A 16,616-nucleotide genomic window follows, 5' to 3' on the forward strand; every position below is an offset into this window, starting at 1 on the left:
GATGTGGTTTTCATAATGAGCTCATTGGTATATCTTTGACATCAGCGGTGCATGGGTTAGTAGGAGCCGCTGCTCCCGAATATAGTTTGATATGCATTATGAAAAATGTAAGGAATGGGTGTTGGGAGTGTGTTTATGTGCTCTAATTTAAAGTGGACCTATCATGCTATATTTGAATAATATAGTGTTGGACCATACCTATAAGGCATATTTATACTTTTTTTTTTTCAAAATACCAAACAGATCATGCATTTTAGCCATGCCTAATTTTGCTCAATTTGAAAAAAAATGCTCTGTTTTTGCAAGGGCAGATTCTGTGAGAACAGCACCATCTACAGGCCTGGCATATGTACTACAGCGTCTCCAGCGCTTTCGAACGGCAATGGCCGTGGCTGTCTCCTCCTGATTGGTGGAGTTGGCCCAATATTAGTAGCGCCACTGTCCTGACGTCAGGACAGTGTTCAAATCTGGATCAGTTTTTATCAGATCCGTTGCAGACCCTTTTTTAGAGATTTGGGTATGGAGGAAAATAGAGAGGGTTGTGTTTTCTGACACTTGGTGAGTTCCCTGGAACACCGGGGACACATATTTATGTATAAAAGACGTACAAAAGTGCATTTTGCATGATAGGTCCCCTTTAAGCTACAAAGGTTAGCATGGCTAATTAGATTTCTACTTACAATAGTAACTTAGTGTTGCTTACAAAGCCACAGAATGTATCATATGACATTGATTGTATATAACTTTCCAGTATAGTTAGTCCCTGGACCTTTTCGTTACATTATTAAGTCAGAAGTAACATTTGACCATTTCTACAAGCAAAAAACGAATTGCATGCCCTAGATATGAAAGATGATAGCTGAGATTGTTCAGTGGTAAATCAGCGATCATTATAATTGTCAATAGGGATTCATGGTGCCGATAAATTACCAGCCAATAATGGGGAATTTATATTGCCATTAATTATTACGAAAATGAAGTTATAGCTGATAAATAAAGCTAATAATACTAAGCCAATTTGTTTGTGTTGAATTCTTTGAAGAGTCTGATTTGACATATACATTTAATAGGTTTGATTCGTTTTTTATTCTTATGTTTGATAGGTTTTACATTCTATAATAGCTAAAAGTAAAAACCACCTCATGCAATAAGAATAGCATAACTTTCCCTCAAGACTTTTCTATTCCTTTATTAGGAAAAAAAAGTCTATCATGCTATACCTATAGTAGTTCAATAAAAGCCTTTTTTTTTTTAGGTATTTAGTATTGATTACATTTTAATGTCTGATTTTGCAGATTAAGTCAAAGCATTTCATTTTAATTCTTAGGCAGCATGCTATATAAAAGCATAAATGAATAAATGAACATCTGAAGAGTCAGATTGCAATAATAATGTATTGGTTAGGTCAAAGCTATGGAATAATAAATCCTCCACTTTGCTCTCTATATGTTCACATTTAAAATGATTGGATTATGTTTGCCGTGTACAGCAGGTAATTAACAGTTATCAGTATTGCGTTTCCTTCATCTCAATCAATACGTATGCATCACGTGAGATCGGAGAGGTTGAGGTGCTTAGCAGTACGATCAATTGAAGTTACTCATGAAGCAGAAAAATCAGCAGATAAGGAGAATGAACACATTGAGCAGGAAGAGAGGTAGCAGAGCTGCACAGATAACAGAGGGCCAGTTGTCATATAAGCTATTTGAATTGAATTGTCATTTTAAATGTCCACTACACTTCTGTTGGCTCAGTCCAGGATCATTCTCAGGTTTCAGCCACAATGACAATCTACTGGACAAATGGAACATGTTTGACAAAAACAGCATTGAGTCAGCAGTTCAGATAAGATCTGCTACACCCACAGAGCTGCTCCTGTGTTGGCGGGTCAACTGCACTGGAAGCTGCTGAATGCCCACTGTCCCCCTTTTGTCTGTTCTGGCAGCACAGGGACACCAGCTGGATTTGGGCGTTTTCATCACCAGCCAATGAGCAATGTGATGCCATCCCAGGTTACTCGAAAGTTTACTGTGGGGCAATCAGAGGAACTGGGGTTATTAAGGCCTAGGCTCCACGGGGACGAAAACGGGTTGAATCCGCATATTTCTCATGCGTATAGCCCTCTAAGCTCGACGACGCCGTAACGGAAACGTAGAAACAGACCCCGCAAACGACAACGGGTCCAAAGGTGGATAGATCTGGGAACGGAGCGCTCTGGGGGGTCCAACGGGGCCGTGGGGTCGCCTATACGGTCATCCGTTTCATAGCCCCGCCTCTCCCCGCCTCTCCCCACCTCTCCGCGTACCCCGCATCATTGCTGATGTGTTTCGTTAACAACAACAATAGCTATTTTAATTACCTCTCAAACTACCTAAACTAGTTATAAATATGTTTATTTTTACTGTTGAGTCATCATTACTGGATCAGCTGCTGCATGAGACAGACACTGACGCTGTGAGAAGAGAGGAAAAAGAGACACTGAGGCTCTGTGTATTTTATTATCATATATCATTATATCGTCGTTATTCATTTGTTTTAAAGCTCAATAAATAACAAAGAAGACCTTTGACCGGCACTTTTATAATTTTGTCCGGAAGATTTAAACTTTAACACACGTTGACCGGCGAAAAACTCTGCCCGGATCCCTCGGCCCCCACCGCGGAGAATAAACAGAAGTGCAGCCATGACAACCATTCTTCTTCGCTGCTTTTGTGGAGGAAGTTGCTGCTTTTGTGGAGGAAGTTACAGCGCCATGTACAGGCTCGGCATATGTACTGCAGCTTTTCCAGCGGTTGGATGTAAACGGAGCCGTCTCGTGGAGCTTGACACAATCCGGTGTATATTGCGTGTGGGCGGAAGGTTTTTTGCGGTTGCGTTTGCGTTACTCCGATGCGTTTTGCCGTATGCGTTCCCATGGAGCTGGGGCCTAAGTAAATGACTACAGATAAAGATTTGGCATGAAAGGCTCTGCTCTTTAAGGTAGTCCTGAAAGAAATTAGAGGTTAAAAAAGGATTCTGCTGGGAGAACTAAACCGTCATTATTAAACAAACTTCAACATTAGGCATTTGGTTTAGGAACAATCCTAACTATTAAGCAAATAATGAGGAGATTGGAGGGCTGCACCAACAGAGATTGCATAAGAGCATCTGTGTAGTAACAGTGCGAAGGTTCAGAGTATTACTTGTATAACTGCATATATAATAATAATCAAAGTACCAACTGAACTGTGCCAACACATTAGCTAGTCAGCTTCAATTCACTTGTGTCTTATTTATGTCTGGTCATGGTGGAAGTTGCTTTTCAATTTGAACAATTGTTTTTTCTTTCAACTCTTCTAAAAGCTTGTATTTAACATAATATATTTACACCTTAATAAATGTACTAAAACAAAGGGTATATATGTACAGAGCCCCTAAAGGGACATAAAAAAAAGAAGAAAAAAAACAGAGAGAAGAAGAAAAAAAGTCGGGATAACGGGTAGGGCTGTGCATCTTCACTGGTCTCACGATTCGATTACGATTATCCTGTCAACGATTCGATTCAATTCGATATCCCGATGCATCATTCATACCAATGCGTTGCATCCTCAATTTTCTATATTACTGCACATGGCTTATTTTTCATCAATGCATACATGTAGTAAATACATATGAACTCTCTTTTTATTATTTAGAAAGTGCTTCAGAAATCAATAACATAAATGTCTTGACATTAATTTATAAACCAAAATAAATTAATTGTATAGGTCTAGCCTCCCTATATCTGTGTGTGAAGTTGTTCCATCCTCAAAAACAAAAAACTAATGCTTCTGCAGTCTAGCTGCAGCTTCTAGCAACGGTCTTCTGTTAAAAAAAGGACACTGAATGTCCTGAATGTGGCATCACACACAGGACTTGAGTCTGAACACAGCAGACAACAGGAGTATTTACAATAGCATATAAAAACAAAAATACTGCATGTGGGTGCACACTTACATTCTCTGTCTAATGGCGCATTTCCACTACACGGCCTCGCTCTGCCTCGCTCGGTATGGCTAGGCCTCGTTAGGACTGGCTCACTTTATGGTGCATTTCCATTACAGTTTAGGAACTGGGGTAGTATCTATAGTAACGCAGTGTAGGCGGAGCCGTGACGTCATCTTCAATGAGAACCCCAGAAAAACAACACAGCCGTTAGCTGTTAGCACTCAGAGCTCACAGCTCCTCATATATGTTCAGAAACTAGACAAAAGTTAAACAAGTACAAACCACAGACTGCCTGTGTCATGGTGAATACAGTCGCTGCTTTATTTATGTCTGTATAGGCCGTTGTTGTGAGTGTGGACGGTCGGAGCATATACTGCGTTAGCTTAGCCAATCTCCATTTAGAAAACACGCATTTTAAAAGGTTTTTCGCCTGCCGTCTGTCTGCAGACTTGACAAAGCATTAATTCATGGTTTTTACTAACCGGTATCAGTATGTTGTTACTTCGGCATCATTTTGAAACGTGTATTACAATTAAATCACGGTCAAATATGTCCATCTTGTTGTAGTTGTAGCCCCCTTGCCAGCGATTCTCTCTCTAGTTTAGCATACTCAGCCCGACTCAGCCTCGTTGTCTCTGGCCCTAGACCCACGATTTTATGGGGCCAGAAAAACTGTGAATTAGGACCCGCTAGCCGGTACTAGGCCAAGTGGAAACGCAACCAAAGACGGGCCGCTGACGTCACAGCTCTCTTAAACGGGGCTCCGCGCTGTAGTGAAAACGCGCCATTACTGTTACATAAATCCCATGAATGTATGAGATTAGGTTAGCTTCATTATATCTCAATCAGTGATTAAGTGAATAATAAAGTTTCTATCGGGTCACTATCAGACTGTCACTCATTATTTTCAGGGAGAGGGCGGGGTTTGGAGGAACGGAGAGGAGACGGTGATCGCGGAAGCTTTTTTCCTCCTGCCTTCACAAACTTTACACACGTATCGTCTGAAAATTGCTAGAGGACATTCATACTCTGCAATCCAAGACTTAATTAAATCCACCAAAAACCTGACATGATTGTAACGCGATTATTTTTGAAAAACATAAATCCTTGTGTCTCTGAGCCGCAGCGACACGGAGTGATTCAGAGCGGGTCCTTCTGCTGGTGGTTCTGGACTGGTGTTCTTGTGTTGGTGGATAAAGCAGACTGCTCCGTGTTTGGTGCCGCTGTCACGTCTGTTCCCTGATCTCTGCGTCACCGACCGATTTGATATTAAAGTGACAGAAAAAAAAACGTTATAGTAAAGCCGCGGCCGGAAAATCAGGAAGCAACGTTACTACGCTATAATCGATTATCTTCCGTCACTGCATCGATACCGAATCGTCCACGTCCGCATCGCAATGCATTGTAGAAACGATTATTTTCAACACCCCTAATAACGGATTAGTTTAACCCGAGATACTAACCCGAGATACTAACCCGAGATACTAACCCGTTATTTATTTTTTTGTCTGACAGAAAAAGGCAAGATATTACTTTGGAAGGTAAACATTTGCATGGCCGCAGGAATTTTGTATAGCCTTCGCAGGTCGAACAAAAGATAGTTCGGGAAAATGACTACAGAGTGCATCTCATTTATTTGATCATGTTAACTTTGATCCCCATTAGGACTACCATAGCTGGCTGGCCATCAGTTTTTTGCCGGAAGAATTTAAACAAAGGGTTATACATAGATAGATCACGGACAAAATCTTGTAAATTTATACTGGAATTGACCATTGAAAATTCCCAGAATGTGGATAAAAAGAGTTTCTTAATCTGGATTCTTCTTGCGTTTTTAACAGTGCCTAATCCAAAGGACAGAAAAAAAGTTTTTATTTTCTGCTTCACTCAGAACGGGGCTTACCTATTCCTCCAAAAACACATGATCGCAAGTTTGTCTTAACTGTTCAATGAAGCAAGCCAAGAGTTTCACATCGCAGAAACCTAGAAGGCTTAATATCCTGACATGTCAGGGAGCTTCGGCCAATAAGAGCCCAGGACACAGAGTGCAGTGAAACCAGGGAGGTTGCATGTTAGTCATCCAACCAACGAAGGTGTTCTACACTAACAGCTACATTTAGACCACCTTGTTTTATAGAAGGGTGGAATGTTTTGTTACATAACTCTACTGAATTCATCTCAAGTGGCAACCCAGAATTTCAGAAAATATCAAACAGAATTTAGCAAAAAAATGCACGTCACTGTTGTTGGTCATAATGCATCACAAATGTGAAACTGATTTGTCTGACTGTGGTAAATTAATAATGGGCATTTTAGATGCTAGAACATGCACCACAAAAAAATTCAATCAAGCCATAAAAGACAAGATGAAACTCCATCTCTTCACTGTAGAACAACATTACAGTTAAACGGCGGGGCATTCATTATTCAAATAAAAGCAGACAATAAAAAATACTATCATCACAGAATCTAATAAATCACTAGCAGTAACTCAGTTCTCATCTTTGGTCATAATCAGAACAAGTATGAAATGTGATATATTCTAATGGAGTATACGTTTATGTCGCCGTCGTACTCCATCGCGACTTACATTCAGTGCATTAAGTCACTCAGAAAGTGCAAAAATTATGCAAGTACATCAACTCTATTGAAATATGCTGACCTACTTACTTCAAGAGCTACATAAAAGCAAATGGAGAAAGCTTGTTTTTTTATGAAATTTCACATATTATATCAGATGATCTAGCACAGGGATGGGCAACTTGGATGGTGGTGGGGGCCACATAATGTATGTACTGGCCACCAGGGGGCTGCATATTCACTTGGAACACACACACACACACACAAATTCCATGTATTGTATGTAATTATTAACAAATTAAGTCAGACATCTTCATTGACATTTTACAATCTTTCAGGGAACATCCTCTAATAAGCTCACTAAGCAAATATCAGTTCACAGAAATGTTATGTTTGTGGCATGTTTGTATTGAACAGGTTATTTAACAGTGGAATAAAACTATTTCAAACTATTGGATAGGACGGAAAATGTGTGTGCATTAAGATTAACCATTAAAATGACATACACATGAAGTCATGAACACTAACCCAGACATTAGTAGTCTAACTTGAACCTAAGACACTTATAGCCTGTCTCTGCTGACGCACAATAAGGGGAATGTCAACACAGAAACCTGTCAACCCGCACTCTGCTGTTCCTCAGCGCCACTCCCCCTCCCTCCCACTGAAATTATGAATGAAAAGCGTATAGTAATCATAGATAACACGGCAGGGTCCGTGACAGTTTGTTTCCATCTGATTTCAAATAAACAAAGTCTTGGTTTTTAGAATATTAAACTTGTTTAGCCAAATTCAGATGATAAATACAACTTTGAAGCTTATAAAGGCATAAATACAAGCGGCAATTTAACGTCACAGCAGGCATAACAACAGCCGGTGTTTCTTGTGAGTAATTCCCGCGTCACAGATTATTTCGCGGTATTTGGCTGCCGAACGAAATCATGTACGCAGCTCGTGACGTAACTAGGAGTCTAGTGGACGGTATCAGTAGTAGGGCTGTGCATCTTCACTGGTCTCACGATTCGATTCGATTACGATTATCCTGTCAACGATTCGATTCAATTCGATATCCCGATGCATCACGATGCATCACGATTCATACCAATGCGTTGCATCCTCAATTTTCTATATTACTGCACATGGCTTATTTTTCATCAATGCATACATGCAGTAAATACATATGAACTCTCTTTTTATTATTTAGAAAGTGTTTCAGAAATCAATAACATAAATGTCTTGACATTAATTTATAAACCAAAATAAATTAATTGTATAGGTCTAGCCTCCCTATATCTGTGTGTGAAGTTGTTCCATACTCAAAAACAAAAAACTAATGCTTCTGCAGTCTAGCTGCAGCTTCTAGCAACGGTCTTCTGTTAAAAAAAGGACACTGAATGTCCTGAATGTGGCATCACACACAGGACTTGAGTCTGAACACAGCAGACAACAGGAGTATTTACTAGGGATGCTCCGATCGATCGGTCACCGATCGAGATCTGCCGATACTCACTCTCTACCGATCGATCGGTGCTCTCTAAACATGCCGATCGCGAGGGCCGATCGCATGACGTAAAATACATGACACTTTTCTCTGTACGCGGCAAAACAAGCTCGCCAAATGGCTTCACCGGTCTGGCATTATTTTAAGGTGTCCGAAAAAGACAGCAAAATAGCGGTATGCAACGTGTGTGTGAAGCAGAAATCCTGCAGCTCCACCCGCTGTGACGGACCGGTGAGCGGAGCGAAACACACAAGAGTTAGACCTAACACACTTAGCTATTTTATCTACCTCTGGAACAAGCTAAACTAGTTATAAATATGTTTATTCTTCACTGTCGGCCTCACACATTACTGGATCAGCGAGCTGCATGAGACGATACTGACGGGCTGTCAGGAGAGGGGGAGAGAGAGGGGGAGAGAGGGGGAGAGAGAGAGGGGGAGGGAGAGAGGGGGAGAGAGAGGTGGAGAGAGAGAGGGAGAGAGCGCTTCCGCTCATTTCTCCCGTGTTATTATCCAAAGTGAATGTAAACTTGAATAATATACATAATTTGAATGTAATAATTAAGTTGATTGTTGTTTGTGGAAGCTCCAGTGAATGAGCCCCATTAACTGAGTTTTAAACATCACTTTAAATGGAAGATTTAAAGTGATGTTTAAATCTTCCATTTAGGCCCCGCCCACTTGATCGGATCGGCGATCGGTATCGGCCGATACTGATTCCGGCGATCGGCCCCAAAATTGGCGATCGGAGCATCCCTAGTATTTACAATAGCATATACAAACAAAAATAGTGCATGTGGGTGCACACTTATTCTCTGTCTTACTGTTACATAAATCCCATGAATGTATGAGATTAGGTTAGCTTCATTATATCTCAATCAGTGATTAAGTGAATAATAAAGTTTCTATCGGGTCACTATCAGACTGTCACTCATTATTTTCAGGGAGAGGGCGGGGTTTGGAGGAACGGAGAGGAGACGGTGATCGCGGAAGCTTTTTTCCTCCTGCCTTCACAAACTTTACACACGTATCGTCTGAAAATTGCTAGAGGACATTCATACTCTGCAATCCAAGACTTAATTAAATCCACCAAAAACCTGACATGATTGTAACGCGATTATTTTTGAAAAACATAAATCCTTGTGTCTCTGAGCCGCAGCGACACGGAGTGATTCAGAGCGGGTCCTTCTGCTGGTGGTTCTGGACTGGTGTTCTTGTGTTGGTGGATAAAGCAGACTGCTCCGTGTTTGGTGCCGCTGTCACGTCTGTTCCCTGATCTCTGCGACACCGACCGATTTGATATTAAAGTGACAGAAAAAAAAACGTTATAGTAAAGCCGCGGCCGGAAAATCAGGAAGCAACGTTACTACGCTATAATCGATTATCTTCCGTCACTGCATCGATACCGAATCGTCCACGTCCGCATCGCAATGCATTGTAGAAACGATTATTTTCAACACCCCTAATCAGTAGGCTTCTACAAGTAAAACAAATAAAAAATGTTTTATTTTTATTTTATTTTTGTATTAATTACATTGTTTATAAATTAATCTGAGGGCCGCAAAAAGAGGAGGTGGGGGCCGCATGCGGCCCATCCCTGATCTAGCATCTTACATTTTTACAACCAACCAAAGAGTGATTTTCCAGAGGTCGGGACAGAAGCTGGAGTACAAATAACGACCCTGGTCTCTGTGCAGCAGAGGGGCTGCAGGCCTGTAAACTTCAAAGCCTTGTGGGTAAAGAGGGGGAGGGCCACTGAGCGCATACGCATTCTTCACAATGTTGAACTTGACCCATGGGGTTGCCACACACACCATTGACAGCAGTCACAGTGTGAGTGTGAGAGTGTGTGTGTGTGTGTGTGTGTGTGTGTGGGCCTGAGTGTGTGTGTCGTACAGGGATGTGTGGGCTTCTAGTTTCAGCTTCTCCTTCTAAGCTGTTAGAGCGCTTAATCCTTCGATCATTGAGCTTTAATGCCATTTCTTGGGAAACTCAAAAAATACAGAAATATGAGGCAATCCTATATGAGTTTCATAGAGCATATTATTTCTTATTTTATTCAAGAAACAAATATATATAATCAATGTATTTACTCTTTAAACACTACTATGACCCATTTCATTTCTAAACGACCCTTTGCAGAACAGAAGAACAAAGAGTTTGGGTTGTATAATGGTTGACACATACAGACTAATGGTCCACCAATGTTGGTTTTCAAAAGGCAAAACCAACAACCATCTGGCTCTAAAGTCTAATTTCTACTGTCAGCATTTTCGTGACTGTCTAGACCTGTGTGGCTTTAAAACGGTTGGCTGCCCATATTCTCGAGGATCTGTGCGGTCCAAAGCAAATGAGCGTCCATTTTGCAATGTTTGCTGTCATTTAGGAAGCAATGCTGATCAACGGTGGTACTACAACTTCCATGTTAGTCACATGATGTCATCGGACACAAAAATACATTTTACCATTGACTTACATTGGAAAGGGGCAACTATGAGTCAACTCATCATGTTTTGTATTTTTACATAAATCAACCTCGCAGGACGAACACCCCAATAGTACTTTTTTTCTTTCAGCTGCCTTCACATGATACGTGAATTGCTCTTTGCTCACCGCAAAGTAGAGCGCAAACAGGCCGAGAGGCTTCGCGTCTATGGTTACATCCACTGCTCGCTTGCCACACTTTGCACTTCTGTAATCTGATTGCTTGTGAATCAAAAGGTCAGCGCCAAAGGTAGTGCGCTTTCGCCTAGTATGGCCGCACCGCTCTATCCATAGAAACACAACAGCAAGCGCAGCGTAGAGACGTTTTACCGCCAATCATAGGAAAGCAGATTTAGGGTCTTGAAGTTGATTCAGTGGATTGGAGGCGGAGCTTAAGGAAATGACAAAGCAATGTCTGACACAGCTGACAGCCTTATACAGATGCTCCTTGGGATTAAGTTGAAGTTACAAACACCTCATTTTGGTAAAAGTTTAAATGCGGTACAAAGCTGCATTTTCATATCTCCAAAAAAAAAATCACCCCTTATAAAGTGGTAAGAATTCATGTTTTTTTAAGTTATAATAAGTATTGTAGCTTTTGTGTTTAAAAAAAAAAAGGTATCCTTGTAATCCTTTAGCTGCAGCATATAAACTTTGGGATATTCGTTGCAAAATGAGCTTTCAATTTCAATCATCCAAACAAGGCACAGACATCAGCGGTTCCCAACCTTTTTCAACTCAGGGCCCACTTAAGAATCAAAAATGTTTTCGCGGCCCACATTCAACCATAATCAATACGGAGGCTAAATAAAGTTCTGATTGGTCAATTCAGAACATGTGACACGTTGTAAATCCAGTAGAACAGACCGCTGTCAAGGACTGTAATGACCGTTGCTAAGGAGGATCAAGAAAGAGAAAGGAAAAGAGGTTAAAATAAAAAATAATCTTAATAATGAAAATGTTTCCACACAAATCATAATGTTTTGCAAATTATTTGGCGGCAAATATTGAATTTACATTTACACCCTTTCATATTTTATTTGGGCTTTTAGATGAAGACCGACACAGTTCATAAATATAACTATTCTTCTGGCTAAAATACATATTTTTAAAAGTCAATCAAGGAGTAATCTTAATTTAAGGTGTTTGAAGAGTATATTAAAAATACAATTTCTTTTGAAAAAAATTATTGCCACAAAAAATCAAAGGGTGGCTCAACACGCAATGAAATGGGAAATAATTAGCTCTAACGAAGAGTGGGATTAAAGGAACAATAAATATGCTTGCCGTTGTGTTTTTGGTGGTATTTGGTTGTCAACCTATTTTGTCATCTCCTATATGTTATTGTTATGTCCATGTTTGTGTACTAGCCTGTACAAAATAAAAAGAAAAAACAACAGGTTGGGAACCGCTGCTCTACAGCAAACCTAATTTTGCATTACTGTAAAAAAGAAACAAACAAAACAACACACAAACACACTTGAGCTTGCAGGAGAATCGTGACACCCTTGATATTACCAGCTGCTCTTTAGAAATTATAACTGAAAATGGGTTTTATGTTAATTGTTTGACCTTGTATTCAACAGAAATGTGAAAGCAGGATGTAACTATACTCTGTCATCATTTTTGCGGTTGTACTGAAGTGTTATCGTACTGCAGTGGATTTCATAGCTAGGTTTTGATATGATTTTTCAGTCGATCATTCTCATCTCTGAACATGGACAGTATCCGGGGCTGTTCCATTTGTGCGTCTCTCTGCCTCATGTCAGACCATTACCTAACTAAGACACATTTTCACAGCTCTTCTTTGTCCATTTTGTCTTTCCCTTTTCAATTCACAACACTGACGAGCACTGGTTACATAACTGTACCACTCCACCACTCATCCTCCCTCTGTGATTTAATAAGGCCAACTAATCAATGTGTCCTGTGTAGATAACATGACTCAGCTGCCTGCTTTGTATTATTGTGTCCTGTGCTCGACATTTGCTGTGGGAAAGCAACGTCGAGGATAAATAAGCAAATCCAGTATACTGTTAGTGTTCACATTATATTTCAAAGACCTTTGCGGTCACGGCTTAGCTACGCTACAGAAGATTTAAATGTCTAGCTTTTATTCCCTGTCTGAATTACCAAGTGAAGCTGCAAAAGAAACCGCAGATAACTCTCACTGCCCCTTTTCACATACTGGTGTCGGGTACAGTATGGTCACAGAAACACTGCTTAAATGTGAAAAATGTAACGAATGATGGTCAATAAGAAAAACGTTGCCACAGCCCAAAGCTGTCAAATATCAATCAGTGTCAGTGATTTTTTGTTTTTTCCACTGTTCTGTCCTATATCAGCTCACAAAATATTAGAGCCATTCAAAGTAGGGTATGGCGATATGGACAAAAAACAAATATCACAATATTTCTGATCTATAGAGTGACGATCTTGTAGGGTTGACATGACAATTGTCTTTTTCACAAAAAAAGAAATTCCTGATAAATATGAATAAGTTATGTAATGCCTTAATGGGTTTAAGCAAATAGTATCGTCATATCTTGCTTCTTCTTGTGTAACAGTTCCCTAAAATGATCTTTTACTACTACCACTCTAAACCAACAAAATACAGTTGTCAGTTTACAAAAGCACTTGTGAGATTTCTATTGACAATAAACACATCATATTTATAAGAGGGTGTCTATGACAATAACCAATACGTGGTACTGTTGTATACATTGCTGTAGTCAGGTAAGGCAGACTGGTTTTCTTCCAGAAAGAATCCAACCATTGAAGGGTTTTTGGTTGGAAAATAATTCGCTTCAATCTGCTGTTTGGAAGTTGTCTAATTGGGGGTGGACAAAATCATATAGACATAATATGATATAATTCAACATAAAAAAAGCCAAAGACACGATAAAGCCCAATACGTCCTCTAAATACTCAACCAATTAACTGTTCCAACAGTATAGGGCTGTGCAATTAATCGTATTTTAATCGCAATTACGATTTTGGCCTGCCACAATTACGAAAACAACATAATCGGAAAAAACAATTATTTTGCTTTGCATATTTGATCTAATTAATTTTGGTCTCATTTATTTGTATTTATCATATTTATATATGTTTAGTAGCTTGTGGAAGTGCGCTCCAAAATATTTGTTGATCTTGTTTATTGGTATTTATTATTTTGATATTATTTATTTAAATGTATAATTTATTCAATAAATTCAATAAATTGATTTTTTCAAAGTCAATGAATAATCGTATTTAATAATCGTGATATCAATTATTGACCCAAATAATCGTGATTATGATTTTTGCCATAATCGCACAGCCCTAACTCAGTACAAAACATATAATAATACTAGTATATGATAACCACATCAGACCAATAAACTGCTACAGAAGAAAATATAATCATGACCACACAAAAACAAAACGGGGAAAATATCTAGGGATGTTAATCCCCAGCGATGAATTGGATTTAGTTTCAAGCTAAATGACACCAGGATACAGAGCCAAAGTCACACCAGGCTCATGTACTAACAAAACAAAAAAACTTTCATAGCTTCAGTTTTACTAGCTTCTATCTGCAACATAGGAACATTCAAATCGTTTATGTCAACATTAGAAACATCAGTGACCACAACAAAGACTGTGTGACTAGCAGGTGTCCTTGATTGACACACTAAGCCCACCTCAAAGCAAGCACAAACCCAAGAATGAAGGATGTGTTACCTCTGTTATACATAACTACACAATAGTGAGTGTTCTTATTGTTTTTTAAAGTTCAAGGATAGCAATTTCATATGAGATCAGAAAGAAACACAAATAAATTAGATTATTGAACAAGTTCAACCAGCTATATAACTAATAATAAAGACAAACAGAAGAAAAATATGTCTGACATTCCCACAATAACTACAGGCAACCATTGACTAGGATGTTGTGCATTTTGTTAAATCAACTCAATCAAAATGTGTTAAATAACCATTTTTTATTTAAAATGTCAGTTCCCGCCTAAAAATACTGTAACCTAATTAGTCTGTGAATTGTGAGTGTGGTTACACAGAGCCTGTATTAGCAGCCTTTTGAGAAGACGTTATACTCAAGGCTTATCTGGGACCGGTACATTGTGTCATTGAGTTGAGCTTCACAAGGTTGGCAAGTGGCCCTCGTGTGTGTGTGTGTGTGTGTGTGTGTGTGTGTGTGTGTGTGTGTGTGTGTGTGTGTGTGTGTGTGTGTGTGTGTGTGTGTGTGTGTGTGTGTGTGTGTGTGCGCGTGTGTGTGTGCGTGCGTGTGCCCCTCCCCCACACCGCCCATGGCTTTGGAACAACCAGCTGCAAAGAACTGTAGAAAGCTTTGAATAAAATTGACACAAAAGCCAATAAAATAATACATAGTAGAATAATAAACAGTGTATTGTGGCATGTGTATGCATCTACTGTATGTTGCAGACAATTAAGGTTAAACAGCAACATTATCTTTAACTGTGGTAATAACCAAAGCAAAACTATCTTTAGGGTAAGAAGCCTACAATTATTGGACAAAATGCTTACACTGTAAAACTACAGTTTCAGTTTTGATTCATAACTATTCAAAACTGTTGTTGTTTTTAACAATACTAACTTATATTTGAGTAATGAGAAACAGGTACAAAGTGTAATTAAAGTGTAATTAAAGTAAGTAAGAAACAGCATTAATCCATCCCAGAAAAATAAATTAAAAAAAGGTATTAGTTTAGTAAAAAAGTTAAGATTATTAAGAAAAACTAATTAATTTCCAGGGTGTATTCTTGTATAATAACACACATGATATAAAAGATATCGTTATGTTTGAGATAATAAAAAAAAAACACTAAAGTGGTTTTAATTCAAAGCTAGCAGTAGTTGCAGGAAGGAAGCGCGCGCTCACGAACACAAACCAACCACGAGCTACCCTACGAATACATGCACGGTGCGCGCGCCTACTCACGCGCTGACGCTGCCCATCCCCCACCCCAAGAGAAAATGTAAAAATAAACGTTCAAAACAGCGCAATAACCTGCCCAAACCTCGTATATACAGTCATAGGTGCTCACGCTACACGGTAGTATAATTTATAACGGCAATTATAGCATAAAATGAAGATAAACACTCACCAAAAGCTCCAAATCACACAAGGGGGGTGCCTTCTCCTCTGTGCTCCTAATATGGAATCTCCTCCTCCACCAGCGTTATTTTTCTAGCTCTAATTAAACCTCGAAAAAAGCGTTATAACGGCCTTCAGACCCGGCCAACCGGTCCTAGGAATCCCCAATGACCGATATGTTTTGGATACACGGGCATATATGAAGATAAATCCCCTTAAAAATGAGCTGAAAGGACAGTTGGGTCTAGATTGTAGGTTGCTCGCTGGTAGAGAAAAGAGCCAAACGGTTCAGTAGCAGCCAACGGCTTCAGACTGAAACACAGAGCGGCTGACCTGCCAGGCGAAAATGAGGTAGGCCTGAGCTCCTCGCTGCAGGAAGCACACTCCAGTCACATAAACATCAGAATGGGTGTCGCAGTATGGAAAAGTGGTGTGGTGGGGTGAGATTGGCGGTAAATATGTAATTACAAAATACAAATGATTAGTTAAAAAACATTTTAGACCAATTCGATTTGTTATAAGCTTAATGTTGTGATAAAGACAAAGCTATTTTTGGAGTGTTGTTGTATGCATGCTAGTTATGCTGTTAAACATAAGAGAAAAATAAAGTTACAGTGTAGACCACATTTTTATTTATATGTTTGAAGTGTTACACCAAATTAGGTCATGTAATTGTTTATGGTCAGTGGCAGTGTATTGTGAAATGCAGCACCCCTCCCCACAAAAAGAATATTTTCTCCGCCATATGTTCAACACGTGACCAATCTATTAAATGTTGTGAATCGAACTATTTAATTACGTATATGCAGCAAAACTACTTGGATAGCAAAATATCAATTGGGTTAAAATACTTAAGTATTTTACGTTAGTTTGTTACACATTTAAAAAGTACATAACTTTGTGACCCTCTATAAAGGTCGTATAACTTTTCCGGCGTCCTGGTGACTTTTGGTTTCACACGGGAAACA

The 16,616-nt window shown here is 39.3% G+C and overlaps 1 protein-coding gene across 1 annotated transcript in view; it reads right to left on the minus strand.

Moving 5' to 3' along the window:
- tbl1xr1a (tbl1x receptor 1a) overlaps window positions 1–15,957 on the minus strand; it is a 56,346-nt gene extending 40,389 nt beyond the window's left edge. Inside the window, exon 1 of the mRNA XM_034140740.1 lies at window positions 15,659–15,957. The gene's annotated coding sequence lies outside the window, so the exon portion shown is untranslated. The remainder of the gene's footprint in view (window positions 1–15,658) is intronic.
- Window positions 15,958–16,616: the final 659 nt, after the last annotated feature.

The sequence above is a fragment of the Trematomus bernacchii genome, unplaced genomic scaffold, assembly GCF_902827165.1.
Source record: "Trematomus bernacchii unplaced genomic scaffold, fTreBer1.1, whole genome shotgun sequence".
Classification (NCBI taxonomy): domain Eukaryota; kingdom Metazoa; phylum Chordata; class Actinopteri; order Perciformes; family Nototheniidae; genus Trematomus; species Trematomus bernacchii.